Here is a 14,322-nt window from a genome sequence, read left to right as displayed (position 1 = left end):
ATATTCTGGTCTCATGACTGAGAGTGATCTCCTAATCTGTCATTAGGTCAGAGAAAGCTAGTTACACTTGCACTGCAGGGACCTTGTATATAACAGGCTGTAGTTAAAGGAACACAAGACTGTATTGCTTTTGTTGTGCTAGTGGGTATAATAACAGATATTTTCTCTTCTGTCAAGCTGAATGATACTGTACACACATACACACACACACCTAAACTAAAAAAGATAGTAAGCATAACTGAAAGTTAAATGCTACCTGGAAAAAAGTTTAAAAGTCGACTGGGAAACATAACTAAACCTCCTCCTTCCAACCCAGAAAAAAAAAATTCAGGATGTGTATGCATCTCCCCCCACTTCTTTGATTTTGGATAACATATAATTGTCTGTGACTGTAAGACTTATAATTTCTGTTTCCTGTTAGTATTTATTTTCAGTTATGGCTTTGGCTTAGAAAACATATTAGGATAAAGACAAAATCACCATGATCTAGTAAGGGAAATCCTTGCACTGCATAGTCATTCCTACACAAACATATGCCTGGATATACAGCAGCATCTCAGTGTCCATGTAGGTTGTTTTTATATGTCTTCACTTTGACTCTGACTTATTGTTTCCTTCTTGACTTACTATAACCCTCTTGTTGGGTTTATCTTGGCAAGATTTTTTTCAGTAGAAGGTTGCCACTGTCTTCCTATAAGGCTGAATGGGGATTCAAACCATGATCTTCCACACTACTAATCTAACACTCAACCCACTATATACCCACTAGCTCTTTGTGTGGGATGCAGTACATTTTTTCAGTGCAGAGGTAGTTGTGGAACCTGTCAGGAACCAGTTCTTGCTGTCTGTGACTAGATGAATAAATCCAAAGCTGGAGTGGGGGGCAGTTTTGGAGGGGATTTGCCTACTCAAGGAGCTGAGAAGAACCACCACTAAAAACAAAAACCTCCAGGTGGTTGACAACATTGCTAAACAGAACAATTAAATTCTTGAAAATAATCAGTAAACAGTAAATATCGAAACAAAATACTTATCAAATAAACAAAACTTAGAGCTAAAAAAAGAGGGTGAGAGTACAACTACTATGCAAGATTCTGTTACTGGTTTTCATTCTACAACATTTCACCCATCCTTCTGAGAAGCCTAGTTTGAAGCAGTGAGAATGGGAACTGATCAGTGCAGTGAATTTCTCTGTGTGTCTCTGCAGGTGATAGTATTCTCAAGAGGGTCTTCTCTGAAGATCTTAACATTTGGACAGGTTTATAATGAAACAGGTGGTCTCTTAGCCAGCCTCAAAGTGATCTATTGCTTGAAAGGGAAAAACCAATACCTTCATACCCTCTGACATTTCATAGATAAAAACTGGGACAGGTATTGCCAAGCAACATCAGAGTGTGGTCTGCAGATCACAAAAGCTAGGATAGGCTTTTGCCTGAATCTACAGAGAAGGGTAAGATTTTCTCCTCTCCTGGCATCTGCTCTCATCAAGTTTTGTGCAACCTACATTTGCACTTTGAACTCAGTTTGCAGTAACTAAAGTACCCCAAGAACAAAGTGGGAAAGCAGAAGCAGGAGAGAGAAACTAATTCATTTTAAAAGCAGCTTAAAAAGTAGGACAACAAAGAATTAATGTGTGGACTGTGTGAGCCCTTTCCCCAGCCATTTCTGAAGTCTCCATTGTCCTTATTTGAAGCTGCTACTGCCCATGACAAACCTTGCAGCCAAAAACCAGTGTGCTACTGCCACATGTTTCTTTGGATCACGTTCACTTGGCTGTCCTCTGTTCCTCACATAATATATGATCCTGACAAACGTAACTAAGGCCAGTACTTTGGCTCTGTAAGACATGTGGCAAAGTTCAAATTTCATAGCAAGTGTACACAATAATGTGAGGCTGAATAAAGGTGAGTAAATGGCATGACTAAGGCTAACTTTTATGTCAGTATGAATTCAGAAGGATTCCCTAGTTAGATAACTAGGTCCAAAGCAAATCTGAGCTAGTACCCTTCATTAACTAATGATGCATACAAACCTTGAACCTGTCTGAATGGGGCATTACAATATCAATGTCTATAGGATTATTTGAGGGTATTGGCCATGATGTAGTGCCTTGGCTGCCCCCTGGATCTGCTGCCATGGGATAGTGAATTCATTCCTGATTTTACTGCTATTCCTCCCTCAATTGCTCTGAGCTGAAAGGGAAAGCTCAATTACTGGAGCTGATCTAGTGTGGTCCTGGGCCATTACCAGTGCTGCTGTTTATCTTGGAACAGTTATGGGAGGAGTGGCAGCAAAATCAAGAGTGGATTTGCTGTCCTCATGGCAGTGGTCCACCATCTACCCTAGTAGTGCCATTGGTATTGTTACCACAGTAAGATTTTATTTATTTATCTGATTTATATCCCATCTTTCTCCCAATATAGGACTCACAAAGCAGCTTTCAATGTAAGTTCAAACAGCATTACCAAAAAAGTAGCTGACATCCTGTTGGTTATTTTCAACTAGAGCAGACCCATTCAATCAATTGTTTACTGGTAAGTCAACACATAAGTAGAGGGCAGTTAAGATGGATCTCTTCCGGCAAGCATACCCACCTGATCTTGTACAAGACACACTGATTCACCTCCTTTGAACAGGATCGGAATATCTTACTTCACAGTCACTTTTTGATACTTTATTTTTAATTGCTAATTCTTTATACTTTTATTGTTGTGCTTCTACTTGTATTTTTATACTAGGTTGTAACCCCGCCTTGATCCACACGGAAGAGGCGGGAAAATATAAATAAAAATGTAATTATTATTTATTTTTAGGTAAACCTCACTGATTCAATGGATTTACTCTAGTCAGGACAACCAACAGGATTTGAACCACTGTATGGTGCAAAAAGTTGTAAAAAACATTAAATCATCAGTTCAATTAAAACTGTGATTTAAAAACAATTAAAATAATTAAATCCATGTTACATATACTGTATGTACTGGGATGTATATCCCAGTGATGTAGATATACATTAGAGATACCTCTGTGCATGCACAGAGGTGTATTAACTGTTACAGATATGTAGATATTATTACTGTAGTAAGCAATGACAGCATGGAACACAGTTTTGCCTCTTAGGAGAGAAGTCCTGGCATCTCTGGTTTGCAGAGGTGTGATTCTTTCAGTTTCAAAGAAGATAGAAGGATAGTGCAAACCCATATTGTACTATATATTCTAAGACAGCTTGCCCAAACAAGTAATTTCCAGATATCTTGAACTTCAGCTCCGTTAACCAAAGCATAACCATGGAGATGTGGGAGCTGCAATCCAAAACATTTGAGAAGGCACCAGAGCCAGGATCTTGTTGAAATCACATATTGTGAAACTGTAGTTAGCATCCCCATCCACATTAATAGTACATTTCTCAAGATAGATAGATAGATAGAGAGAGAGAAGCGAGAGCTGGTTCCTTATGCTCTGAAGAATGAACACAGTCTTCAAGACCATGAACTCAACCTTCTTGTTTTCAAGGTGCAGATCTTATATACTGTTATAACTTAACCCTAAATTAGCCATGGATTTTCACTGCTTTAAATTCCATGTTCTCGGGTATAGTTGCAAGACACATGATACGCAATTTCACTGAAATTCCGCAAGTCCAGTTCAAATTTCCCTTAAAGCGAGACTACCCAAGGTATTCTGCATTCTATCTTGGGGTCCATGTAGAATACCCTGGGTAGTCCCCCATTAAGGGAGATTTGAACTGGACTTGCTGAATTTCAAGATATTAATGAAATAAGGGAGTAAATGAATTAAATTCTCTTTAATTCTAGATCAACAGGAGTTGAATTGGAACTGTACAAATTTGCCAAAGCTTTAAAAGCTAACTTTTTTTTTTAACTTCAACTCCAAGAATGTCCATCCTGCCCAGAGGATTGGGATTAAAAAAAAAAAGTAATGTTTCCAAGCTCTCCATTTGGCAATCCCAGACAAAAATTTTTTTAAAAGAAATTACACAGACAATCGATTCTAGGGAATCATGATGCTAGCATCTTTCAACATAAAAAACTCTATGACTTATTCTGTATACAAAATTCACGTGCAATATTCATGTGCCAGTTACTAATGCAGTAATTAGTCAGTAAATCTGACCTTGAGAAGCCCAGCTAAATGATCTCTTCACATATTGAATTTCCACAAAAAGAATCAAATCCAGCTATTAAAGAAATTTAGCAATGAAGATCACCAGACAGAACCTTAACTATTATTGATTTTAACAGTTAAATATGAATTCATAATTCATAATTGTTCAATCTCTTACTTAACAGCAAAATAGAATTACCTTTGTGTGGCAGATATTTTTTTGTTCTCTCTCTCCACATTAAGTTATAATGTTAATTTTAAAATGGCAGCTGCCTTTCAGAGTTTCCTCGTGTAAGAAGACCTTATACATCTAGACATTGATTTAAAGGCAAATGGGAGTGTATCAGATAAACCAATCATCAATGAAGACAACTCAACACCTCCCTTTGTCAGGCTTGCGTCAGCTCTTTTAAAAAAGGGAGAAGAAAAAAAGATAAAATTTTCTCATGCACATTCAGAGCAAACATCACTGTTACCAGAGCTATTTGCTTTTTGAACCTGGCAATACGACAGATTGCACATCTGTAAAAGGTCTGACTGAAACTTCTGTCATGCTGTCAGGACACAGGAGAGAGCCTGCCCCTAAATTTTATTTTTTCTGTTGTATCAGCCAAGTAGATGGGTTTAGAAGCAATAACTATGTTATTTTTTAAATCCATTGCTCTTAACCCCTACCCCGATTTGAAAAAAATAAACCATGATCTTCCATTAGGAGTTCCAAAATATTCCCTTCTAAACAGATTGTTTAGTTAGGCAGAAGGACACACGTAACAGAGAATTATGGGATATCTCACAATGGGAAACCACTAATCAAAAAGTCTCTGAAAAGAACCGACCCAAGTTAAATAAGGTAATAATGATAAAATACTCTGAGGGAACTTTTACATTTAATGACAATATACCTCTAATTATCAGTCACTAGAGGCTAGTTGACAGCCAATGTGATGTAGTGGTTTCTGTACTGGACTATGACTCTGGAGATCAGGGTTCAAATTCTGCTGTACTATGGAAATCCACTGGTGACCTTGGACAAGTCACACTCCCTTAGCCTCAGAGGAAGATGAAGGCAAACTGCCCCTGAACAAATCCTGCCAAGAAAGCACCACAACAGGTGCACCTTAGGGTTGCCATAAGTTAGAAATGACTTACAGGCACAAATAACAACAGAAAATAGCGAGGAGGGGATTTATACTGTCCTCCAGTTTTACACGTTAATCCAGAGCTTGTACATTACTTTTTGATTATGTTGTCTGTGGGAATCTCAAAGTTGCAATACAAAAACATATTCTGCCCTCCCCCCAAGTCCTGTTTAAATCTTCCAGTGGTTGCACTCATCTTGGAATCAGAATTTTGAATTAGATGAATTATTCATCTATCTCAGTATAGGAATTTTCCATTTCAAAATGCACAACAGAGGTGATTCTTTGAGGTTTCAGTTCCTGATGTTTTTAAAATCTCTGCAATCTACTATCTATTTCAGTCAAAGCCAATGTGATATAGTGGGTCAGAGTGTAACCAGTATAAGTACTATCTTTTTGTACAGTGGAGCATCCACTCCTCACTATGGAAGTTATAGTTTGACATTTTAAATTGGCTCCAGCCTCCTGGGTGCAGCCAGAATGCGAGATAGAGGGAGGGATTATTGTCCACTAAATCAGCACCGAATTGCTTTCTGACTTCTAAAAAGTGCTGGTGGAGCTCAGCTTGGACCTGGCTGGGACAGTGGCTGGCAATTTGGTGGTGATTTAGTGTGTGATAATTCCCACCTCCATTCCATGTCCCAGCTGCAGCATGGGAGGCTGGAGCCAATTTAAAATGCCAAGCATTCCCTGAATACAAGCCTGTGAGAATCAGGGCATCCACCAGAATAATAGGAGATGCATGAAGAGGACTGGAGGAGGAGTAGTAGAAATGAGGAGTAGAAGGGCACAACACTCCTTTGGATCCAACTGGGTGTCTCCAGAATATGTGGGAATTCAGATGTCTACCAAAAATGATATACACTAGTAAAAACAAATCTATAAGAAATCACTCTAATGTCTATAATGCACTACTGTTACCAATCAGTTCCATTGGAACACAGTGATTTTTGAATTCCAGGCACAGAATCCTTTGGCCTCGATTCTCTGGAGGTCACTGAATTTTTAAATTATAACTCTCACAATCACTCAGCCATCATGACCATTAAAAGTGTATCTTTTCCAAACTCTGATTTGTAATCTATGCTTTCAGAAAGATCTGGTAATGTAGCCATTCTGATTTTTTCAGATTTCAGATTGCAAAAGAGCAAATCACCCACCTGAACACAGCAACAACAACACAAAGTACAGGAGAGACTACTCAAGACATTAGGCTATTCCATGTTACTTTCCCCTTTCTAATGAGGGTATTTTTATATGGTTTTTATATGGTTGGACATTGAAATATTCTTTCCCTCATTTTCAACCCAGAGTGTAACTTGTCATCTGCCCCTCCCCCTGAATGTGTACTTGATACAAATAAGAGTAAGGTATGGATTAGGTGGAACAGCCTTGTAGGGGCCACCTACTGTATATACTCAACTATAAGTCGACTTTATGTATAAATTGAGGGCAAGTTTGGGGCCAATGGATTTTGATATGACCCATGGATAAGTCAAGGGTAAAATGTAGGGGCATATACCAAAGGATCTAAAGGATGAAGCAAAGCAAGACCATGTCAAATAACTTACAAAATTCCAGCACACATAACTCTTTGTGCTTCCTCTTAAGACTGGATGGATAAGAAATTAGAGGGGCACGGTGCTTCTAGGACAGATTATACTCTTAATTTTCACCAGGGAATGGTTCCTTCTTTTCAATAAGAGTTAGATTCAGTACTTACATGGACCTGTGGATAAGTTGACTCAGGGTTTTTTGGTCAATTTTTGACCTAAATTTCTAGATTTATACATGAGTATATACAGTAACTTACATTGTTGTTACATTGCCTTTCAGTTAACTCTTGACTTAAATTAACTCTGAAAACCCTATTCTATCCTATTTCAGAATATCCTATCCTATCAGGATATTTCAAGATATCCTATCATGAAAACTCTATCCTAGAATTTTCTTGGCAAGATTTATTCAGAGGTTTGCCATTAGTTTCCTCTAAGGTTGCGAGGACTTAACTTGTCCAGGGGTCACCAAGTGGGTGATGATCGACCAGAGATTTAAACTCTGGGCTTCCAGTCCAATACTCATACGCCAACACCACCCTGGCTCTGTTATCTTCCATTACTGCTTTTCAAACATCAGTTATTAAGAAACTGTATCTGTAATAGATAACCCTTATCCAATTGTGAGCAGCAGGGCTGGCCAATGACATTTTTCTGTCTGACATAGAGTGGCAAATAGCATCCTCTCTGCCTCATATGCTGCAATCAAGTTGCAGAGCAACCAAACCCAAACAAGATGTTTTGGCATGCGAGACAGAAAAATCCCATCCCATCACTCCACTCTGACATTAAAATACAATAATAACGAAGTTGGAAACTGACCATTTGCTGTCCTTTTATGATACCCCAAATCTGCTGCCTGAGGCTGCCATCTTACTTTGTCTAGTGGTAGGGCCAGTCCTAACATGGAGCTGATAAACTAGCAAAACATATCATATTGTGTGAGGGCTGTTGGAGGAGGAATAGAAGCATCTGTAGAAGCCTGAAGAGAAACTGAAGGACAAAATGCAAAAGCCAAGCAAGTCCTGACATACTGAGATGAAAGTGAAGCTCTGTTAACATGGAAAGTATGATAAATGACAATTTTGAAAGATAAGATTTCCCTGTTGCCTATTATTCCAACAATGACAAATAAAAACAATACCAGATCTCTTTGGAATGCAGGAGAACAGCAAGATACCTCAACTCCCTTAAAACAAAAATATTTTCTCATCTCCAAGTATGCTTATGGCGTTAAGGAAAAAGAAACCAAGCAAGTATTCAATGAAAATGTTTTGTGATTAAATTCAGTGAAAATTCATATTTAGCGTCCAGCCCTATGGATCCCTTGGTTGACCTAATATTTGTTAGAATGCAAAGATATAGCTACAGTAGTCTGTAGAATCAGTATGTAGTGAGACCTTGTAGCACCTTTGAGTCTAACTTAAGAAAGAAGTTGACAGCAGACTTTCGTAGACTTAAGTCAGCTCTAAAATTCTATGATTCCATTATCAGAAGCAAAAGAAACAGAATGTGTTAGGCAAACTACCCCTATTAAAAACCAAACCAAACCAAACCAAACCTAGCATCAGGAATTCTTCAGAAACTCTGTAAGCATAATTTCGGTTTCTGCTTTATCCAGCACATTGACTTCCGGTTAGAGTTTGGATTTTCTTGTTGGTCTCCAACTCCCAGACACCCTCCAATAACCTTTTCAACCTCTATTTTTTCTTTAGTACAGTAATAGCTGCTGCTTGGTCTTCAGTTGACCTTGGGATTGATTTTAGTCAGTAAGTGAATAGGACCAAGAGTTGGGGAGATGGAGCAGTATGGCCTTTCTTTTTCCCTCTAGGCAACTGAGGGGACAAACAAATTGGCTGTGGTGACAGCTGCACAGAAAAGGTGGCCAACACATATTTATTGTAGGTAACATTCAAAGCACTGCCTGCAACACTATGTAAGAACATGTAGATTCACAATTCTGCAAGACCAGTAACACTAAGGTCATTGCTTTAAACTACAGATTTTGGGTGTCATGGAAAAGCAGCAAATTGTTAGGTATTTGTTATTATTATTTTACTAAGAGAGTGAAAGACATTTATGGGATTTCTGTTTCACATGCTCAAGTAACTTGATTAGCATTAGATACTATGCACCTTGACATAGTTTAGTGAGTGCTATCTGCTATTCTCTCTTAGGAAAAAAAGTGTCTTGAGCCAGTCCTGCAAGGGGGAACACAGTGGTTAAAATGCTAGATTAGAACTTGGGTAATTCAGGTTTAAATACCTACTGAGAATCATGAAATTCAATGGATAGCCCTGGGCCTGTCACACCCTTAACCTGTCCTATTTCACAGTATAAATATATGCACTATTTCTTAAACAAAAGGAGTTACTTTCCAGCAAGTAATACCAAGCATGCCACACAGATTTACTGCATAATGCAATGTTCTTTGATACTTGAGCATGACCTGACATTCTGAATTAATGGGAAGTCCTAGACAAAAAGTTAATCCTTAATTGATATGCTGACTAATGTGGCTCAGGGAATAAAAATATCTAGCCAAGTTTGCATGCTGCCAAGAGACCATGTTGATAACAAGTCTGTGACATGCCTATCCAGAAGGTTCAAGGCTGAGCTGCAGGGATTCCATGGTTCTCCAGGCCATGTCCAAAACACTAATTTAACATGTAGAAGGATAATAATGCCCTGGCCACAATAAGCAGCGGGAAGAAAACTACAACGAGAAAGTCTGTGGCTAGCCTCTTGAGTACAGAACAGCCCATGGGTGTATAAACAATAAAGCATGAGCTTTGCCTTTAGTCATCAACAGTTAAAAATGTACGCGGTCAGTTCAAAAGTGATGTAAACTCTGTGAAGTAACACTGGTTATGCAATAAACTGCAGATTAGAGAAGGCCTAATTTGGCAAGGCTGCATCCCTGCAGGGGTAGAATGGATTTGGTGTGGAAATGGCCTTCCCTTGTGGCTACTTTTTCCATTTATGAATCATCACTGTGAACAAACATTTGCTATTGTCATAACTAATTTTGTTTTCAGTTATTATTATTTTTAACATAGCTCTTACAAAATTGTGCAGAATTGCCATACAATTCAGTGGTTCAAAGAAACATAAACTGTGTTATGTTTTCACACACATGCTTTCTTATATTATCAAAACAGTGGGTAAAAATGTTTGGCTTCATTATGAGCTGAGAAATGCTTTCCCAGCAATGTCACAAATGGAAGTGGTCATGATATTTCACACCTGGTTACAACACAAGATCAAAATGGCGAAATTCCATATTATCACCTAAGGAGGAAGGAAAAGAGTGTAAGTCAAAGTTAAATGGTACTCTCTGCTGATATTGATAGGTCCATTTCCATTCCCCACAATCCTTGACCATGCTGGTGAGGCTGATGGGAGCTGGAGGCCAGCAACACTGGAAACTAAATCATTCCTGATTCTTTCTAATGACTGCAGAAAGCACTAAAGCATCTTTTACAAAAGAATTAGTCCTGAACCCCAACTATTGCTGAGAATGACTCATAGAATATAGGCAGAAGAAAAGGAAGCTGAAAAACTGTCCCAAATGCCAATTTACCAAAACATATGATATGACCAATATCTTCTGAACACAGTTTTCCTCAGGACAGAAGAGTCTAGGACTCGGGAATATAGCATATATATGATTTCTGTTGCTGTTGTGATCAGAATGAGATTTAAAAATATTCTTCTATCCTCAAAGAAGAATATTTTGTAAAGATGTCAGGCACTTGATATGTCACAATAAACCAACATTTCTGAGCTCTAGCCTTAAAAGCACTACTTCTCCATTTTGTGCTTTTGCCCTAAAACAAACCCATTACTATAGCTTCATATTGTAGGGCAGTGGCTAAACATGTTGGCAAGCTGTATTTCAAGGAGGATCTTCACCAGTTCCAGACGTCTTATTGAGGAATGCTTGATAGGATTTAAGGGAATTTCAGGGTTTCTTGGATTTGACTAAGGAAAGCACTACACTTGTCCTACCCTTTTCACGGACTTGAAGTCCGCAGGCTTCCTCTTTGTGGGAGGGACAAGCAGGGAGGGACAAAATGGTGGCATGCGCCCATTTTTCAATGGGACTAGAATATTTGCAAATCACCATTTTCGTGGGTGTGTGTGTGTCCGGAACAGATCCCCATGATTTGGGAGAGGCTACTGTACATCAGAAGACAGTACAGGAGATATTCTGTATTTACATTTTCTATGATGTTGTAACGAATTTGAAAATTTGAAATTTCATAAGGAATGTTCCATGTGTTACATACTCATGCAATACAATGTGCGTTTGCAGGTCACTATTACCAAATAGTAATTATTTTGCTGTTGAGAGATTTCATTTTACTACCTTTCCTCAAAGTACATTTTCACACATTTTACTAGCATCAATACTACAGGGTATACAATGATCCTGTACAGAGAACAGGTTCAAAAATTTATTCTGCAGCTTGCATAAATTGGACCTTCTATATTTTGATACAAGAATATTTACTAAATTATTATAAAATAGGTTTATGATCTATAATTGCATTGCTTTCAAGCATATGTCATTTAGGCAATCAAGAAACACATTACTTATTCTGACCAGCTCTGAAAACAAAGCCAGACCTTTCAGCAGCAAATGCATTTTCCTATCCCTGAAAACCCTTGCACTGTTTATGAGACTATTGTGTAATTGTGTGATAACAAAATTTCAAAAATCTCTAAAACAAAATTTGCAAGGTTTTGTGCCCATAATCCCCTGGGGGGGGGGGGAATCAGAAAATAACTTTGCAACAGATGTTTGCTTAGCTTGAACTTCACAAGTGCAACTGCCCAGCACTATGGTACATATTTGTTCCTGAAAACTTTCTCAAAGGCACTATGGCTATACCTCATTTAACGAAGCAAATGTGTTCCAGGGCACTGCCTCTATAACAGAAAAGTTTGCACCAGAATCAGAAATAATATGGAAAGAATAGTTATAGTTTCCTGCTCCATGAAAAACAAGAGTAGCTCAGCATGTTTCAGCAAACTTCTTATCCAAAACTAGCAATGTACAGATATGAAATCAGGCAACAAGGTCAGAAAAGCTTTGCTTAAGTAAACAAATACATTTAAAACTTTCTAGAGACTACTTCAAGTCTTCTTTCAGAATAAATCTAATCATCATCATGCTGGAGGTAACTGGTAAGGTAGGCTTATCTGCACTCCCATTTGCTCTCTGTTTTGCTGTTCCTACTCAGTAAAGATTCTGGAGGTTGCTGCTGTTTACCTTGCCTGCTGTAGGCAGGCAGAAATGGCTGCAACTGACTAGAGCAAATCCCCCTTTTTTTCAGCTCAAGCTTTGTATATTACATCGTATATTATAGACAAGCTCCTGAAACTGAACACAAGCCTGTATTCCTACAGCCTTTCTTCACCATCTTCCCAATGCTGAGCTGCTGGAATAGGATTTTTGAGTATGTGTGACTAATTAAAAAAGGACTTCAGTGATAAATTTATCAACAGCAAGAAGCAGACCATGGGGAGTTACATTTCCATTAAAACTAGCACGTTGGATACACTTTCTGTTTGTTATTTTTGAGATGCTGATATTAACTCCCTTAGCTTTCTGTTTTGAACTCTTTATAGCAAGTTTGTGATATAACAATGCCAGAACTATTGCGGCTCAGATTTTTGACGTTCCATGTCCCTACCTTGAAATGAAAGCATAATATGAGACATTGCACAGGCTTCTGAATGAGATGAGATGAGAATGCAAGGAAATGGTGATAGTGGGGAAGATATTTCAAAGCTGTCTGATCTAGATAGCCCTTTCCAGATATCTGTCTTAATATAGTGACAGGAATGTTTGCTGTTAGTGGCATTGTGTTAACCTGGAGGCATAACTGATGAAATATGAACACTTCATTGTGCTTTCAGTTATCTTGCCTCTGCATAAATGGACCTCTATAGAGCAGCTGTTCTTCTAACCTTGCATATAGATTGTTATCCCAGATCCAATGTGCCTTTCTCATGGTAGGCAGAGGAGCAATGTGATTGGGAATCCTCCCAGTCCTGTTCTGTGTCAAAAAAGATGATCAAAACATTCAAGGTGGGAAGCTCAGTCTGAAGTACTTTCTCAGGGATTAGAGAGTTTAGGAATAGCAGTACATACACCTATTCCATTTGAAGCGAGGCAATGTAGTGTAGTGGTTTCAGCACTGGACTCTGACTCTGGAGACCATGGTCTGAATCCCCACTTGGCCATGGAAGCCCATTGGGTAACCTTGGGCAAGTCACAGTCTCTCAGTCTCAGGGGAAGGCAAAGGCAAAGGCAAACCCCCTCTGAATAAATCTTGCAAAGAAAACATGATGGTAGGTCACCATAAATTGGAAATGACTTGAAGGCACACAACAAAAACTTACACTCTGATCAGGATCGTTTGTTAAATACATTATTTGGTCATATTCTAGATTTCCCTGTGATGGACTTATGATTATTCTGCTTTCCTTCATGAACAGGCATGTCTTATGTAACTCCCAGAAGAAAGCAAACATTTCATGACTCCCCTTAAAGTTCTCTATTAAAGTTCTCCATTAAAGGATGTATATATCCATTCACTCTAGTCAATTATTTTTGAAGAAAGGTATTAGAAAAGCTATATGTTGTAACATTCACTACTGAAAAGTTGTAAAAAAATGTACATTTTTAACATGGAAAACAAAACAATTTAGAAAGCATGATTTTTAAAAAATGCATATGACCACTTTTGGCATGAAGGGCCCATACACGCAGACAGGATATCACAGGCCATCCCTGTGATATCCCGCACGTAGTTCCAGACTTTCCCTGCCCCCATGGAGCTACCACTGCTTTGCACTCCTTACCTGCTACTTCAGCATTCTTTCTGAAGCCCCTCGCTGCATCCCATAAAGGCAGAAACAGGGGACCTGGCTTCACCCACATGACTAGGTGCCCCCTTCCAATATCACAGGCCATTACTGGGGCCTTCAGAGAGAACATAGCTATGGCAGCAAGTAAGGGTGTGTGCGACTGTGCAGTTTGTTGTGGTGGTGCATATAGGAAACTCCCAGTCTTTTTAGAGCATGCTAAGGCACTTTGGGGCCTGAGTTGGGCTAGAACCAATGGATCGGTGTCTGGTCTGGCCAATTCCAGGTATTGGCCTGAGTCATCCATACAGAACGATGCCAGGCCGGGAGGGGGGAGGAACACAGGCCTTTTAGCCTATATGTTCAGCCTCTTAGTCTTGATATCAATTTATCATAATAGGATAGTAAAGAAATGTCAAGTTTGTTTTATTAGTGCAGAACTCACCTAAGAACTTTTGTGCAAAACAGTGAATGAGGATATGTTAAGAGGGTACAGTATTATAACACTGGTATATTCCTATCTGGATGAATCAGAATAGCACAGAATAGGCAGAAGGCAGACATGCTGGGTAAGGGTGGACTCATGATTTGGGTAAAGAAGGATCAGTCAAGTGTTTATTACT

The sequence above is a fragment of the Sceloporus occidentalis genome, unplaced genomic scaffold (assembly GCF_023333645.1).
Source record: "Sceloporus occidentalis isolate IW3139 unplaced genomic scaffold, rSceOcc1.0.p SCAF_5, whole genome shotgun sequence".
Classification (NCBI taxonomy): domain Eukaryota; kingdom Metazoa; phylum Chordata; class Lepidosauria; order Squamata; family Phrynosomatidae; genus Sceloporus; species Sceloporus occidentalis.
Note: the sequence above shows the minus strand (reverse complement) of the source record.